Below are 13,562 nucleotides of genomic sequence, written 5' to 3' on the forward strand. Positions count from 1 at the left end.
CAGCTTTTAATCATTTTCTTGTGAGACTAAAAATCATATATGACAGAAGTTTGGTCTTGTTTTGATATCATAATGATAAATGCTAATTTATTAAGCCATATAGGGATTGTTAGAGTTCCAAATTTTCTATCCTTAGTGCTAATTATAAGGAAACAAAGGTGCATTGCTTTCTTCTATATGGAAAGAAATTCTTGGGTACCAAGCTAGCATATGGATTATGCCATGTGCCTTGAGCCAAAGAGCAGTGCGGTGCTGTACTGCCCTGCTGCATTGCCTCAGCAGAAGCCACTGCTCTCCCTATTGCTCCCAGGGGAATTCTGTACATCAGCCCTCCACCTGGCACAGGCCACTTTTCCTGCATCCTGGTTGAACTGTGTTGGCTTGGGCAGTTTCCTCTGCTGGCACTTGTTCCTTGTCCATCCCCACCTGTGGGAACGGAACGGGGAGGATGAAAGTGATCTTCTTTATCCTGCCGCATTCCTGGCAAGGTGAGGAGTGTTGAGCTCCTGTTTCCTCTTTGTGATAAGAAAGTCCTGTATCACCAGTTTTAGGAATAAAAAGCAAGGTGATTTTACTGAAGTTTGAGAGAAAAAAAAAAAAAGTATGTTTAATTCCTGTCATGTTCTTAAAGCTGACCTACAGTGATATGAAAGGAGTTAATAACATTTGATAAAGGGGAACAAAAGTATGTAAGCATGCAATGATAAATTGTTTAGCCTGGACAATATACAGTCTACAGAGGTGGAAGTAGTTATCTGCAGTGACTAATAATCCTGTGCAAAAAGTGTTGTTGCAGTTATTGTCCAAACTAGAAGAACAGTGAGCACTTGCAGAAGACATTGATTAACCCAGCATTTCTGTTGGCTGTTGGAACTTGTTTATGGTAAATGAGAACGTAATTATTTCATGAATCATAAAGCATCCCCATGCTAGCACATCAAAGCTCAATGCTTGTACATTCTGCTGTATAGACATTTAAAAAAAAAAAAAAAAGAGATTGATGGGAATGATATTAAAAGCGCTATTGTAGTGCATTTTGTAAATGTGTGGAGTTGAAGCTGAGTATTGTATTTTGCTTTTTTCCTCTGACATTTGTTGGAAGCATTTCCTTACTTGCACTGCTTCACCTATTGCCTAACAGTGAAAAAGAATTACATTTGATGATTTTTTTTTTCCAAGATACTAAAGCTAGAAAAAAGGACAAATCTTGGAAACAAGAGGGTAAAGATACAAAGCTGGCTTAGAAAAATCAGATAACTGAGACTTTCGACTTTCTGAAAATATATGACTCAAACTTCAGATTCCCACCCCTCTCCGGACTGTCTCAAAATGTGTATAAGAAATTAAGAAAAAGAGCAATGTAGAGAAATAGTACAACTCAAAAATGAAGTTGCCCCGCTCCTCTTTATGAATATATATCTCAAAGAGAGCAAGCAAGGAAACACTTTGCAAGAAAATTCCTGTATGACTTACAAATGAAGGCTCTTGTGGAAGAACACATGAATTACCAAAGAAATGGCTTGACTGAGTTCTGCACTGAATTCTCAGGCACCACCTGCATTTGACAGTGATATTTTATTATAATATTTTATAGCATAAAGAAACCTATTTTAAAAATAGCTATTCCTACAAATCTAAAATTCAGCTTCACTGAGATTAGCTGGAGGAAAAATATGATAAACTCCAAAATGAGTTTGGAGGAAATGACAAGTTCCACTGCTATTTGTTTTCTTTGAGTGAAATCCTTCAAGGTAAGGGAAGACTTCAGGCTGGGACTGGCAGAATGCAGTTGGTAAAGGTTGTTATTTGTCAGTGCTTATGTGCCCAAGGAAGGTTTCCAAAACAATTTAGTCAACTGGAGATGAGGAAGTCCTCGTTACAAATGTAAATGTTGCAATCATACAAGAATTTGCAAGGCAAAGTGGGTAAAATCTTTTGTGTGTCCACCATGATAACTTATACCCCGGGCAATGAACCTCTGGCGATGGAAGGGAGTGATGGACTGTCTGATCCTCACTTCACCCATTTATACAAAGCTGGCATGATACAGCAGGTAAAATCTACTGCTATTTCTTAAAAAAAACCCCTCAATCAGCAATCTTCTCATGTATGAGTTTAAAAAATAAGGATTAAAGTGTCAGTGTTACTTTTATTTTAGTCCTTCATGTTCTCAAACTAAAGAGGTTATTGTAGCACTGGACAATGTAAGGATGTAAGTGGCATATTTAGGTCAGATACTGTCTTTGTAGTTGCTATGTTAAATTTTGCAACCACTCCAAATTCCTGAGGCTCTGAAACCTCCCTTGCGCTGGATGGCCTCCTTTCTGCCTGAATGGTAGTTACGGACTGTACTCCCTGCAGTAGTCTTCTCTGATTTCCCTGTCTTTCCTTCCACTCCTTTCACATTTCATTTATCTTCCCAAACTCCTAAGGTTTGGATCAATTTTACCCTGAATTTTTTCTGCTTTTTTTTTTTTCCCCCACACATGATGAATTTTAATGCTCAGTGGTCAAAATAATTCCCCCTTCCTACATATTTTAATATTTTGACTGTATCTCTCCAGTGAGATGCTCCATTTACATTGGAAATGTTTCTCTGAGAATAGCAATGATGTTTACGCTGATTTCTTCCCTGTTCTGCTGTGGTTTTGCCTGGTAGAGAAAGGCAGGCTGTCAAAACAGCCTGTGATTCTCTGCTGCCCCAATAATTATTATTTCCATGGTGGGAGACTGCATGGAAGGCAGAGAGATGAGACATTAAAAGTGGCACCAAAAAATATTAGTCTTTATGTTGGTGTTTTACCCCAAATTTTTACATTTGTGGAAATGAGTGTGGATGGTGTCAAAAGGCTGAAAATCAAGGCTTGCACATGCAGGATCTATCTGTATTATAATTGTAATTTAAAATGCTAATGTGTGCCAGCGCATACCAGGCAGTTATTTCCTCTTTCAAGCACAGGGGAAAACTTGGCAGGCTTCTAATGCTAAGACACTGACTCTGCAAGGAAAGTAATTTCAAATATCTTTTTCACCAAGCTTTAAAATACTTTTAGTGTCATTTTCTTCTGAGGGCTGCCTGCAGCTGTCTGGCCAGGCACGGCCATGGCTCAGTGAGCTTCAGCTGGCTCTGATCCTACCTGCACTAGGGTGGTGGAGAAGATAATGCCTATTTCTCCACCCTAAAGCATGAGGCGGGAAGCTGGCATTTCCATTTTCCACTGTGAGCACCGAGGGTGTCTGGTGCTTGCAGCTCTGGGCTGGGAGAGAGACTGCGAGGCCATCTTTCCTTGCATGGGAAATCATAGAATCATAGAATGGTTTGGGTTGGAAGGGACCTCAAAGATCATCTAGTTCCAACCCCCCTGCTGCGGGCAGGGACACCCTCCACTAGACCACGTTGCCCAAAGCCCCATCCAACCTGGCCTTGAACACTTCAGGGATGGGGCATCCACAACCTCTCTGGGCAACCTGTGCAAGTGCCTCACCACCCTCACAGTGAAGAATTTCTTTCTAATATCTAACCTAAACCTACCCTCTTTCAGCTTAAGGCCATTGGGAGCAATGGGAGAGTCTTTCCTTGCTGGAGTTCCTGGAACGTGGCTGATGCCTCCTGGGTGCTGCAGGAAGCAGAGACAGAGCAGAACAACATGGTGGAGCACTGCTGGGACAGTGAACTTCCCTCTAGGGATTTTTGTTTTGGTGATGTCCTTGGGGAAATTTCCAATTCACGCTGTGGGAAAACAGCAAGAATAGGATGTAGGTACACTCCACTCTGAAAGGATTTTTTTATGAGGCTTCACAAGCCTCAGCAAAGACGATTTATTGGTGGTCAAATCCCTTTCTCCCTCTCAGAGGTTGGAGTAATACTCACGGAGCCGCTCCAGATGGCCGGCTGCCGAGCAGCTTCCGGCTGCACATCCAGGCCTATGGCATGGGATGCCAGCCTGCGGGAACAGCCACGAACCGGCTGCCTGCGCTCAGCAGATGTTACGTTTTACTCTAGGTTAATAAAATGACTTGGAAAAATGAGTTCGGTAGGATTTGTTGTGCGTTAGTGGGGACCCGAGTAGTCAGTGAACTTTGGAAATGCACTGTACATTGCTGGAATCAAGCTGTCTATAACTGTGGTTGAGGGGGAAAGTCAAGGGTTTTAAAAATACTTAAAATGAATGATTTTTTTTATTGCAAAGTATTTTCAGTGTTTACTGCTTGACAAATATATACCTCGCCTCTCATTTTAGAATGATTTTAATTTTTTCAGGCTGTTACTGCGGCATGAATATGCAGATCTATCTGAAACAAAACATTTTCAGTATAGAGAAAGTAAAAATTCTGAAAGTAACTGTTTTCTAAACTGCAGCATGCAGAAGTTAAGAGGAAATAAAAAGTACTCATGCAATGCAAGAGCTCGCTTCAAGAGCTGGAAGAAGATAGATGCATCTCCGTCTACAGCGTTGCACTCGGAGAAGGGGTCATGGATGGTGCAGTTCACCTGGGCAGGCAACGCAAGTCAAAACAGCTGGAGAAACGTTGCCTTAAATACACATGTATGGGTACTGCCACTGCAACTCTTCACACGCTCAAATTAAGGTCACCAGTGACTATCTACACAACTGCAAACAGTGACTCTACCTCGTCACAAGCAATTGAAGCTTAATAGAGCTTAGTTCCTCTTCTACCCAAGTTCTGTGTTCGGCTTTGTAATAGATTCTGTTAAATTTATGGCAAACGTTCAGAGTGAATTGTTTCTAGCTCAGGTGGCAGTGGGTACACGTTATCGTTTCTTTTTAGATAAAGTCAAGTTGTAAAATTTCTGATCAGGAAATACTGTTGCTTAATGGATATCGTTCTCTCTATATAATCTGTAATATCAATGCAAAATGATTGCGAGGTGATATAAACATGCTCTGTCTGAACTGGTAATTTTGTTCATTCTTTAGACTGCTGTTAAATGCTGAAAACATATATTGCCACAGCAAATTGTGTTCAGTGCCGTTATCAAATGTCAGATTTGTGGGCATAAATACTTAGAATGATGTTTTGAAAGGAACTATGCTATAAGTAGACTTTAATAGAAAATGTTTGTGATTACAGTCTTGTGCTAAAGTTATGTATAAAAAGTTACCTTGTAAATTGTTTTAGTAATTTTGTATATTTGTCTTGTGTCATGTTTATACTTTGAGATGCCTGACAGAGTCTACAGTAAATTTAAGGTGGATTTTTTGCAGAGAAATGCATAACAGAGACATGAAAAGCTTGTAGAAAATTTTATTAAAAACGAAATAACATTTGAGCAACACTAGTACACATATTTTCAATAAGAAACCCTTAGTGATCAAGCCTAGGTCTGCTGAGCACAGCTTTCCAGCCTTTCCCCTGCACAGCTGGGCTGTCATCTCCTGGGGGCTGCCCGAGGCACATCTATGGGGTTTGGTGCTGAGAGGTCCCAGGTAAAGCCTGGGAAAATTTGCCTGGTTTTCAAAGCGGAACCATTAGAAAAACACTGGAGCACTATTAGCACTTGATTTGTTTGCCAAGTCCTTAGCAAAAGATTCGATATATTCAGCTGTGAAATGAGATGGAACCTGGGCTGTGAAAAACCCCACCTTCTGTCATGTGAGTAAGCAAAGAAGGTCAGAAGTGTCTGTGTGGTTAGAAGCGTGGGATCGGTTTGCCACCTGGACAAGAGCCCATGTTAAATGTGCATTCGAGACATTACCTTGCCTTGGGAGTAAAAAGAGCTGCAAGAGCATTATACCTAGAGAGGCAAGTGTTTAGTAGCTACAGTCTATTTATATGGCAAATTTCACTTTCTAATGGAAATAAACAAGAAAAAAAGGTGAAGGGCTCTCTATTACAACTTGCCTTTTGTAAACCATTGTGAGTGAGCACATTCCAAGACTTCAGTTATTCTGTTTGGGAACATTTTGAAATACCCAGTATGTTGCTATGTCCGTGTCCCTTCTCAGCAGAGATGTATTCCTCCCAAAGTTTTGTAAAGATAAGTCAAGATTGGTGCTGGCTCATGCAAGAGGTCATTTGCAAGGACAGAAGTAGGAAAAATATACACAAAAAATGTTTTCTTCTGCAACTGAGATACTGAATTTCTTGTCAGCTTGAGTGTAGTGATAAGTTAGTTCTCTGTGCCTGAATTTGCTTCAGTTGCTGTTAATGATGTGAAGAGAATAGAAGCGAACCCGAAACTGCCCATAGCAAAATCTGTTAGAGAGTTACTTAGCCAGAATCTTTCTCTGAGATAGATGATGCACCGCCTTTGATAAGCTGATTTCAAAAATTTCCAGATAAAAGATAGCTTTAAAAGCCAGCAGTGTTGGAGATATGCAACTCTCAGATGGTGTGGTATGGTCTCAAATTTTGCTTAACCTTTCCTGTAGGGTTAAAGCTGGCATCTTTCAAGCCAAGGGCATTTACCAAGCTGAAGTTACAGATCTGCTGTGAGGAGATGGTTGCAGTCTTGGCTGGAAGGCTACCTATGGCTTCATAATTAGTTTTGCATCAAGTTCTGCCCTGAATTGCATTGCTGAAATTCCTAGAACTTCATTAGGGTTGACTGGGTTTAACTAAGGCATTATTTGCCCTAAGATTACCTACAGTCAAAAATTTGCTGAATGTTGGGGGTGCAGTAATTAAAGGTGTGTTTACAGGAAACAATACAGGCAGAGGAACAACAGTTCCCAAATCAGAGCTGCAGCCACATGAAAGAGAGAAGAAAACTGTGAAGAAACTTTCAGGGCTACCATCCTGCAGTGTTACAGGAGCAGGCGAAGCAATTCTGAGCTCTCCAGTAGAAAACCCTATGGTCAGGAGAGCAATTTGGGGTTGGCCTTTCACTTGCTAATGATGCTAGTCCCAAATTAGTCCCCTGGAGAACACTAGGAGATGTTTTTGTACATCTATCACTTGCATTCCCTAAGTTGCTGCCTCTCGCTGTCCTCCCTGCTCTTCCAGCAGCTCTGCTGAAGCACGGAGCTCGTGGAGACAGCCCCTGCCGGCAGAACTCCTGACCGTGTGCACCCCTGTGCAATCCATCCATCCATGCATCCATCCATCCATCCATCCATGCATCCATGCATCCATGCATCCATGCATCCATCCATCCATCCATGCATCCATCCATCCATGCATCCATCCATCCATCCATCCATGCATCCATGCATCCATCCATCCATCCATCCATCCATCCATCCATCCATCCATCCATCCATGCCCCTCTCACCGCCCCGCGGGCACAGAGACCACGCCCCTTTCCTATAGCCCCGCCCCTTTCACCGCCACCACCCCGCCCCCGGACCCGCCCCCTCCTCTAGCCCCGCCTGCCGCTCGTTGCCTCCCCCCGCCCGTGCCCTTGGGCACATGCGCACAGGCCCGGCGGCCCGCCATGTTGGCGCGGGCGGTGACGCGCGGTGCCGGGAGGCGGGGCCAGGTGGCGGCGGGCGGGCGGGCGCGGGGCCGCGCTGCCGGGCCGCGCTCGGGACTTTGGGAACGCTCCGGAGCGGGGCCCCGGGCCAGGGCCGGGCGGGCAGCCGCGGCCCGCAGGTGAGAGGGGCGTGTGGGGGGCGCTGTCCGGTTCTGCTCCGCTCGGGGTCCCGGAGGGGCTGGGGGCCCTTGTGTCCTGCGGGGCCTGTGCGGCCGGTGGTCGCGGGCCGGCGGGCGGGGGGTGTGTGTGTGTGTGCGGGGCCGGTGCGGCAGGGAGGGGGCTCCCTTTCCGCCGCGGGGTGCTCTGAGGACGGAGGGAGGGGAGCGCTGCTTGCAACGGGGGGTGCCCTGTTGGCAGCGGGGGGCTCCCTGCGTGCGGGAGGGGACGGGGGTGCCCCGGCTGCACTTTGGGGGGGGCAGTAACCTCTCTGCAAGGCGGGGGGCGGCGCGTTGCAATGGAGGGAGACCCGGTTTGGGAGGGAGGAAAAGAGGGGTGCGCTCTTCTCAGTCGGGAGTGCCCTGCGACGGGGAAGAAAGCGGGGCGCACTTGCGTGCAGGGGGGAGAGCAAGTGTGCCGTGCCTCGGGGGGGGAGGAGGTTAGCGGGGGCACAGGGCTCCTGCAGGACCGGGGTCCTGGGTGGGAATGGCAGGGAGCAGAGCGGGACTGACCCGGCCGGGGGTCGCAGCTGGCGGTTTGCTCGGGACCGGGCTGGTGGGATTTGGGATTTGTGCCTCTCTGAAAAAGTGTCTTCAGCTCTCCTTTTCCAGGCTTTGTTTTGCAGTTACTGTAATCGCTTTCTTCCTTCCCGTGACCCTTTCTGCTCATCAGTGTTTATTGTTCCCCGCTCTTTAAACAGGCTGGTTGAGGTCTGGGTGCAGGAAGGAGTTTTGGGGATTAGTTCTGAGATGCAGCTATTAGAAATGGGGATGTGACTGTGGGCTGTAATTAACTTGCCGGTTTCCTTTTGTCCCTGTTCACCTAAAATTTAGGCTAAGCTCTGTTTTTATTGGGTACTGTTCAGGACTTTTTGCCTCTGTATGAAAAGTACGATATCAACTTGAGAGCCCTTGGAGTCTTGGCTTGGATCCTTTGTATAATTCAGGAGATGTAAGGTGCACATCTTTTTCAGTTTTGTATGGCAAAGGGCTCTTTAGCCTGGATGTTCTGAGTGTTAAACTGATGCTGACTTGGACCTGCTGTGAAGTCTGCATCAGAAATATCTCCCTTACCCATTTAAATATGGCTCATACATTTGAATAGAATGGCACAGAGGAGTCTTCCTTATTTTTTCCCCAGTGAGCTACGCAGAGATAATGCTAATGAAGAACCTTCAGGGCACTCTCCCCACTTCTCTGATTTCGTGGTAAAGCCTGTTCTGCAATCCTGTTTAATACTAGAATACACTGCAGAATGTTGGTAGTAAAAAAGTTTGGGTAGTAACTAGGATTAAATGCTATCTTGAATGCACTTCTTGTGATTTCTTAAATTCTGTGATTTTTAAAATTGTGCTTCTAAACATTTTCCTTTACTTCTGAAGTTCAAAAGAAAATGGAGTGAGCTGCCAGCACAAATTAGCATGCTGCTCTGCTTCAAAGAAGCAAGACTATTTCTAGTGAGCCTTGCCTTGACACCAGGTGTCAAAAATGAGTTAAAGTGACTTTGCCCCAGCCAGCATTTTTTTTTTTTAATTCTAAAGAGTTTCTTCTGGTCTTCTGTAAAAGATTCACTAAACTGAAAGTCATCTGAGGCCATAGTTCAACTGTACCTAATCTGTAGCGGTAATGGTGACTTGGGGAATTATGCGACTTGCGGTATCACTGGCATAACTACTGGTGATGCCAGATGTAAAGCAGATCAGCAAACGCACCCAGCCAGAAAAAAGACTCCCTGATCCAGTTTGCGGTGTGTTCCCACAAATGATAGCAGAGCATGTCTGTGGGGAGATGATGAGCACTGGGATCATCTCGAACAGCCTGTGAGGATTTGGCTCGCTCAAAGCAGGGCTGAGCGGGGTGAAGCAGAGAAGGAGTATATTCGGCTGATACCGCTACAGAGGCAGCGTGAGAGATTGATGATGAATCCTTCATTAAGCTGTAAGGGGGCTCAGTGGGGAAGTGAAATGTAGCTGCTGTAGAAAGGGCTCTTGTGCTGCATGTGAACTGGCTAGAAGCACAGAGGGATTAAAGCATATGAAGTAAAGTCTTGCTTTTGCCCCCTAAATCTGGTAACCTTAAACATGTGAGGGTTTTTTTGTTTTGCAACAAGCTGAGAAAAATGTCAGCAAACTATCTCATGTTGAGTGTAGCTCAGTGTAATGTGATACTTGTATATGTTTCTTTGACAGTGGCGATCAAGCCCAGGAAGTCTGGATCTAAAGGCATAACCTCTGCTGTCTGAATTAAACGTTCCAATGATGTTACCTCAAGGGCTATATGTTCTTAGTGTGGTCCAGCTATTAGAAAGAGGTAATTAGTTCACACTACAAAGAAACACGTTGGTAGAGACTCCAAATGAATTTGCAGTGCGTTCTGCTAGGAGTGTTTCTGCTAGCGCTACTGTATCACCTCCACAAACACCACAAGCAAAGCTGTCAAGAATGCTTTGGTTTTTCATAGTTGTTATATTGCTGAAGTAGCTGTGATGCTTAGTGCATGGGGTTTTTTTCTTTACTCTTTTAGTTGATATATCTGTGCTGGCAAAACTTTCTGAGAAACTGCGCTATGGCAAAAAGCGAACAGTTACGGGGCATTTGTTTTAACAGCTAGCAGCTTCTGAGAGAGAGTATTCAGTGTTTGGCTGTTTCACTGTATCAATAGTACAAAACTTTTCTAATGATTCTTAATAGCTTATGGAAGTTGACTTCGACAGCCTCAGGCTAGGTTCACAGGGATGGATGCCTTTATCACTGATCTGGCATAGTGTATATGAGTGTGAGTGGGAGGCAAAAGCTTAAATAGATGGGGCAACATATGTTCTGCTTTCCTTTCAAGGTTCTCTACTTTCAGATTTTTAAATTCTCACAGCTGTATTGCATTGTCAGAATACTGGATGAAAACATTTTTATGGTTTTCTTTTTAACTATTCGTGATGCAAGAGGTTTCTTAAAACTGGGAGCTTTATGGATAAATTAAAAATGCTATAATGGAAGAAACTTTTCTTTGTATATTTGCTATCCCTAAGCAAAGCGTCTTTGAAAAACTAGGAAGTAATTAAGCAGGGTTAGACAGTAGTCTCTGGAAGAAAAAGCATGCTTTCAGTGGACATTCAGGGTAATCGATAAATTCGCTGGTTTTATCTGAATTATTTTCATAAACTATCTCCAAGGGTTTTACTCAGTAGTAAGTGTTTTGGGGTGAAAGCACACCTATGTCATATTGTGCAGATAGCCTGTGTCAGAAGGATCTGGCAGGGGAGCTAAGGTGTAAGTGCCTCGAGATGGGAGATACAGGGAATTGCAATGTGCGACTTGGTATTGGTCACAGGAGTGTTTCACAAGTGCACTTCTTCAAGATATCTCTTGGATTATGATGTAGAAAGGGATCTGTTTAAATCCAAGAGATGCTTGCAGGCTGGGACAAAATTTAAGTCTGCCCCCTTTAATTGGCCTGTGTGTTTCGGAAGATTAACAGTAAGAAAATTCAAAAGCTTTCCCATGTTCAGTGTCCTGTAATGAATTTGATTTCTTCCATGCTTATTTTGAGAAGCTATTTTTAAGTGAATCAGGTGTACTAATCTTTTGAAGAATGCACCAGCTACTGATTTGTGTTGTCAATGTGTTTGCTTTAAATTTGCTGTGGGAAATATGTCATTTTGTTTCCTTTTGTGGAAACAGTGCTTTGTTGTAAATACTAATGACACTTGTCATATGATTTCTTGGGGCTTTTGTTTTAACTTCTTCTTTGTGATTGATGCAGCTGCTTGGTGTTGTGTTCTACAGTTGTGAAATGTGTGAGATTTGTTTGGCAATGCCAACATGCTCTGCGTTTTTAAAGCTATTCTGCTTGGTTCTTTTAATAGGAAATATTTAAAATATGAGAGCTTATACACAGGTGAAAGTAGAAATGAAAATAGATTATGAACAGAAGTTTTGCTTTCAAAGAAGTTCTCAGAATTTTTGCCCCAACTTGTAGTTGCTTAAATTTTGGGGAAAACTTAAAACCTTTTTCCATTTCCATATTAAAGAGCATCAGTCTTACCAGGTGCCCCATGCCTGCTTGAACTGTCGGGTTGCATGTTCTGCCGTTCCTTTCCGAGGGACCCTGCTCTGGAGGGGTGTCCAGGCAGTGGTGCACAGCAAGGCTGTCAACAGGGCAAAACTGCTGATGCTTTTTTTGTGCAGGTGTGGATGGGACCAGAGTGGAACTGGCTGTCAGTAGTCAAAGCAGCAGGACTATTTACCCATGATGTCAGACACTTTCCTTTGGCTCCTTCTGCCTACTGGCATACATACTTGTTTGTCCTGCCTCTCGGAAGTCTCTTTATTTGCCTGAAGGTGGGAGGTATAAGCTGCTTTAGGACAGAGGTCCTGTCTAAGCTATTCCACCTTGTTAGAAGACAGTCGGCATGAAGCACAGGTCTCATGGTTAAAACCAGGGAGGGGATGATTTGAGTGCCTGTCCTAGCTCAGAGGACTTAAAAGTAAATTTTTTAACAGATATTGCAGTGCTTGGCATCTCAACGTATTAGTCCTATTATGAATGCAAATTTCCATCTTTGCAGGGAAGCAAGGGAAGAACTTGGTTGCTTTATTATCAGTGAGAAAAATAAACTAAGAGGGCCAAAGTTATCAGCCTGTATAATTCAGAAATTGCAGACCAGGATTTAGCAACATGACAAATGAAAGCTATGCTACATTGTATACGAGCTTGATTACACCTCCATCTGGTCAAGCACAAACTGTTGTTACAAGGAAGGTGAGGTTCCGTGTCATAAAAAAAATAAAGCAGAATTTTTGAGGTGTACAAGTGATAAGGCTTAAATATTAGAGAGAAACCTTGGGTTGAAGAAAGCAAGGATAAATGTGTGAACTTCAACCCAGTTATTTTTTTCCTGATTGTTTTTTGGGATCTCCATGTGAGTGGTCTGTTCTAGTTTCAAGTTGAATGTGTTCCATGTGTGTTTTATTTAGCATCATGGGAACTTTGATTCTTTTGAATAACTGACCTTATCTGATAATGCTACTGTGAAATATCCAGCACTATGTTAAGATGATGATCTGAAATATCCAGTAGCTTTTTACTTTACTGGCACAAAATCCAGCTCTCTGAAGTTGAAGCTCCATTTCTATTATACATTGTTGTAGTATATTTTTCACATATTTAAATAATTTGATAAGAAATAAATGTGATACATGTCTTTTAAATTTAAAACTTCTTCATAAATCTGTTATGGATTTAAAATTAACCAGAACATTCGCACTTGGAAGGGTAAAATCTGATGCTAGAGGCTTTGGAGGCAGTTTGGTGCTGCAGGTACCTCCTCTGATGCATCTCTGGGTGGTCCTGCCTTGCGCCCCGATCTCCTGCTGCAGCTCCCTTGGCAGAGCTAGTGTTTGTGTGATTGCAGGGTGATTTCTTTCATGCTACTTATCTCATGGGAAACTAACCCGCGCAGTAACATTTTTATCAGTTTGCTAATTCACCCTGTGGCTACACCTTGCTGTTGCTCTCACAGGTAGAAGCAGGAATGATGTGGCTGGAGGTGAGTGGAGGGAAAGCTGCACTGCTTCTCCCAGCAAATGCTGGGGATGGAGCATCTAACTCAGCGCGGTAGGACTGGGACAGTGCTCCCACTTCAAACTAGCCATGTTTCCAGATGTCTTTAAAGAGATGTTCCTGAGACTTCTGTTCTCCAGCTAGCTTTCCACCTGTGTAGGAGCTGAATGATCCACATAAATTCGTGCTTTCAGTAAAATCTTTACATGAAAGCATGAATTCAGCACTACAATAAGGTAGGGGGAAAGCTTTTGTCTTGGCTCTGGAGGAATCAAAGCACTGGCCTGCATCCTGCTCACAGATATTATCTGACTCCTGAAGGAAGCCAAGAGGGAGAAATGGGTTGCTCTTCTACCTTGTCAACTTTTTGCTTCTCAGTGCTTGACTCTCAAGTAGCTTCAGTGTTACGA

General features: G+C 43.6%; 1 protein-coding gene across 9 annotated transcripts in view; it reads left to right on the plus strand.

Annotated features, from left to right (window-relative positions):
* Positions 1-7,424: 7,424 nt before the first annotated feature.
* KLHL13 (kelch like family member 13) overlaps positions 7,425-13,562 on the plus strand; it is an 89,087-nt gene continuing 82,949 nt past the window's right edge. For 3 of the 9 annotated variants that reach the window (XM_075763222.1, XM_075763220.1, XM_075763225.1), the window contains exon 1: positions 7,425-7,557. The gene's annotated coding sequence lies outside the window, so the exon portion shown is untranslated. Of the gene's footprint in view, positions 7,558-9,782; positions 9,904-13,562 lie in introns of all 9 variants that reach the window. The other 6 variants (XM_075763223.1, XM_075763219.1, XM_075763224.1 and 3 more) reach the window with 5 other exon arrangements.

The sequence above is a fragment of the Balearica regulorum genome, chromosome 11 (genome assembly GCF_011004875.1).
Source record: "Balearica regulorum gibbericeps isolate bBalReg1 chromosome 11, bBalReg1.pri, whole genome shotgun sequence".
NCBI classification, from domain to species: Eukaryota; Metazoa; Chordata; class Aves; order Gruiformes; family Gruidae; genus Balearica; species Balearica regulorum.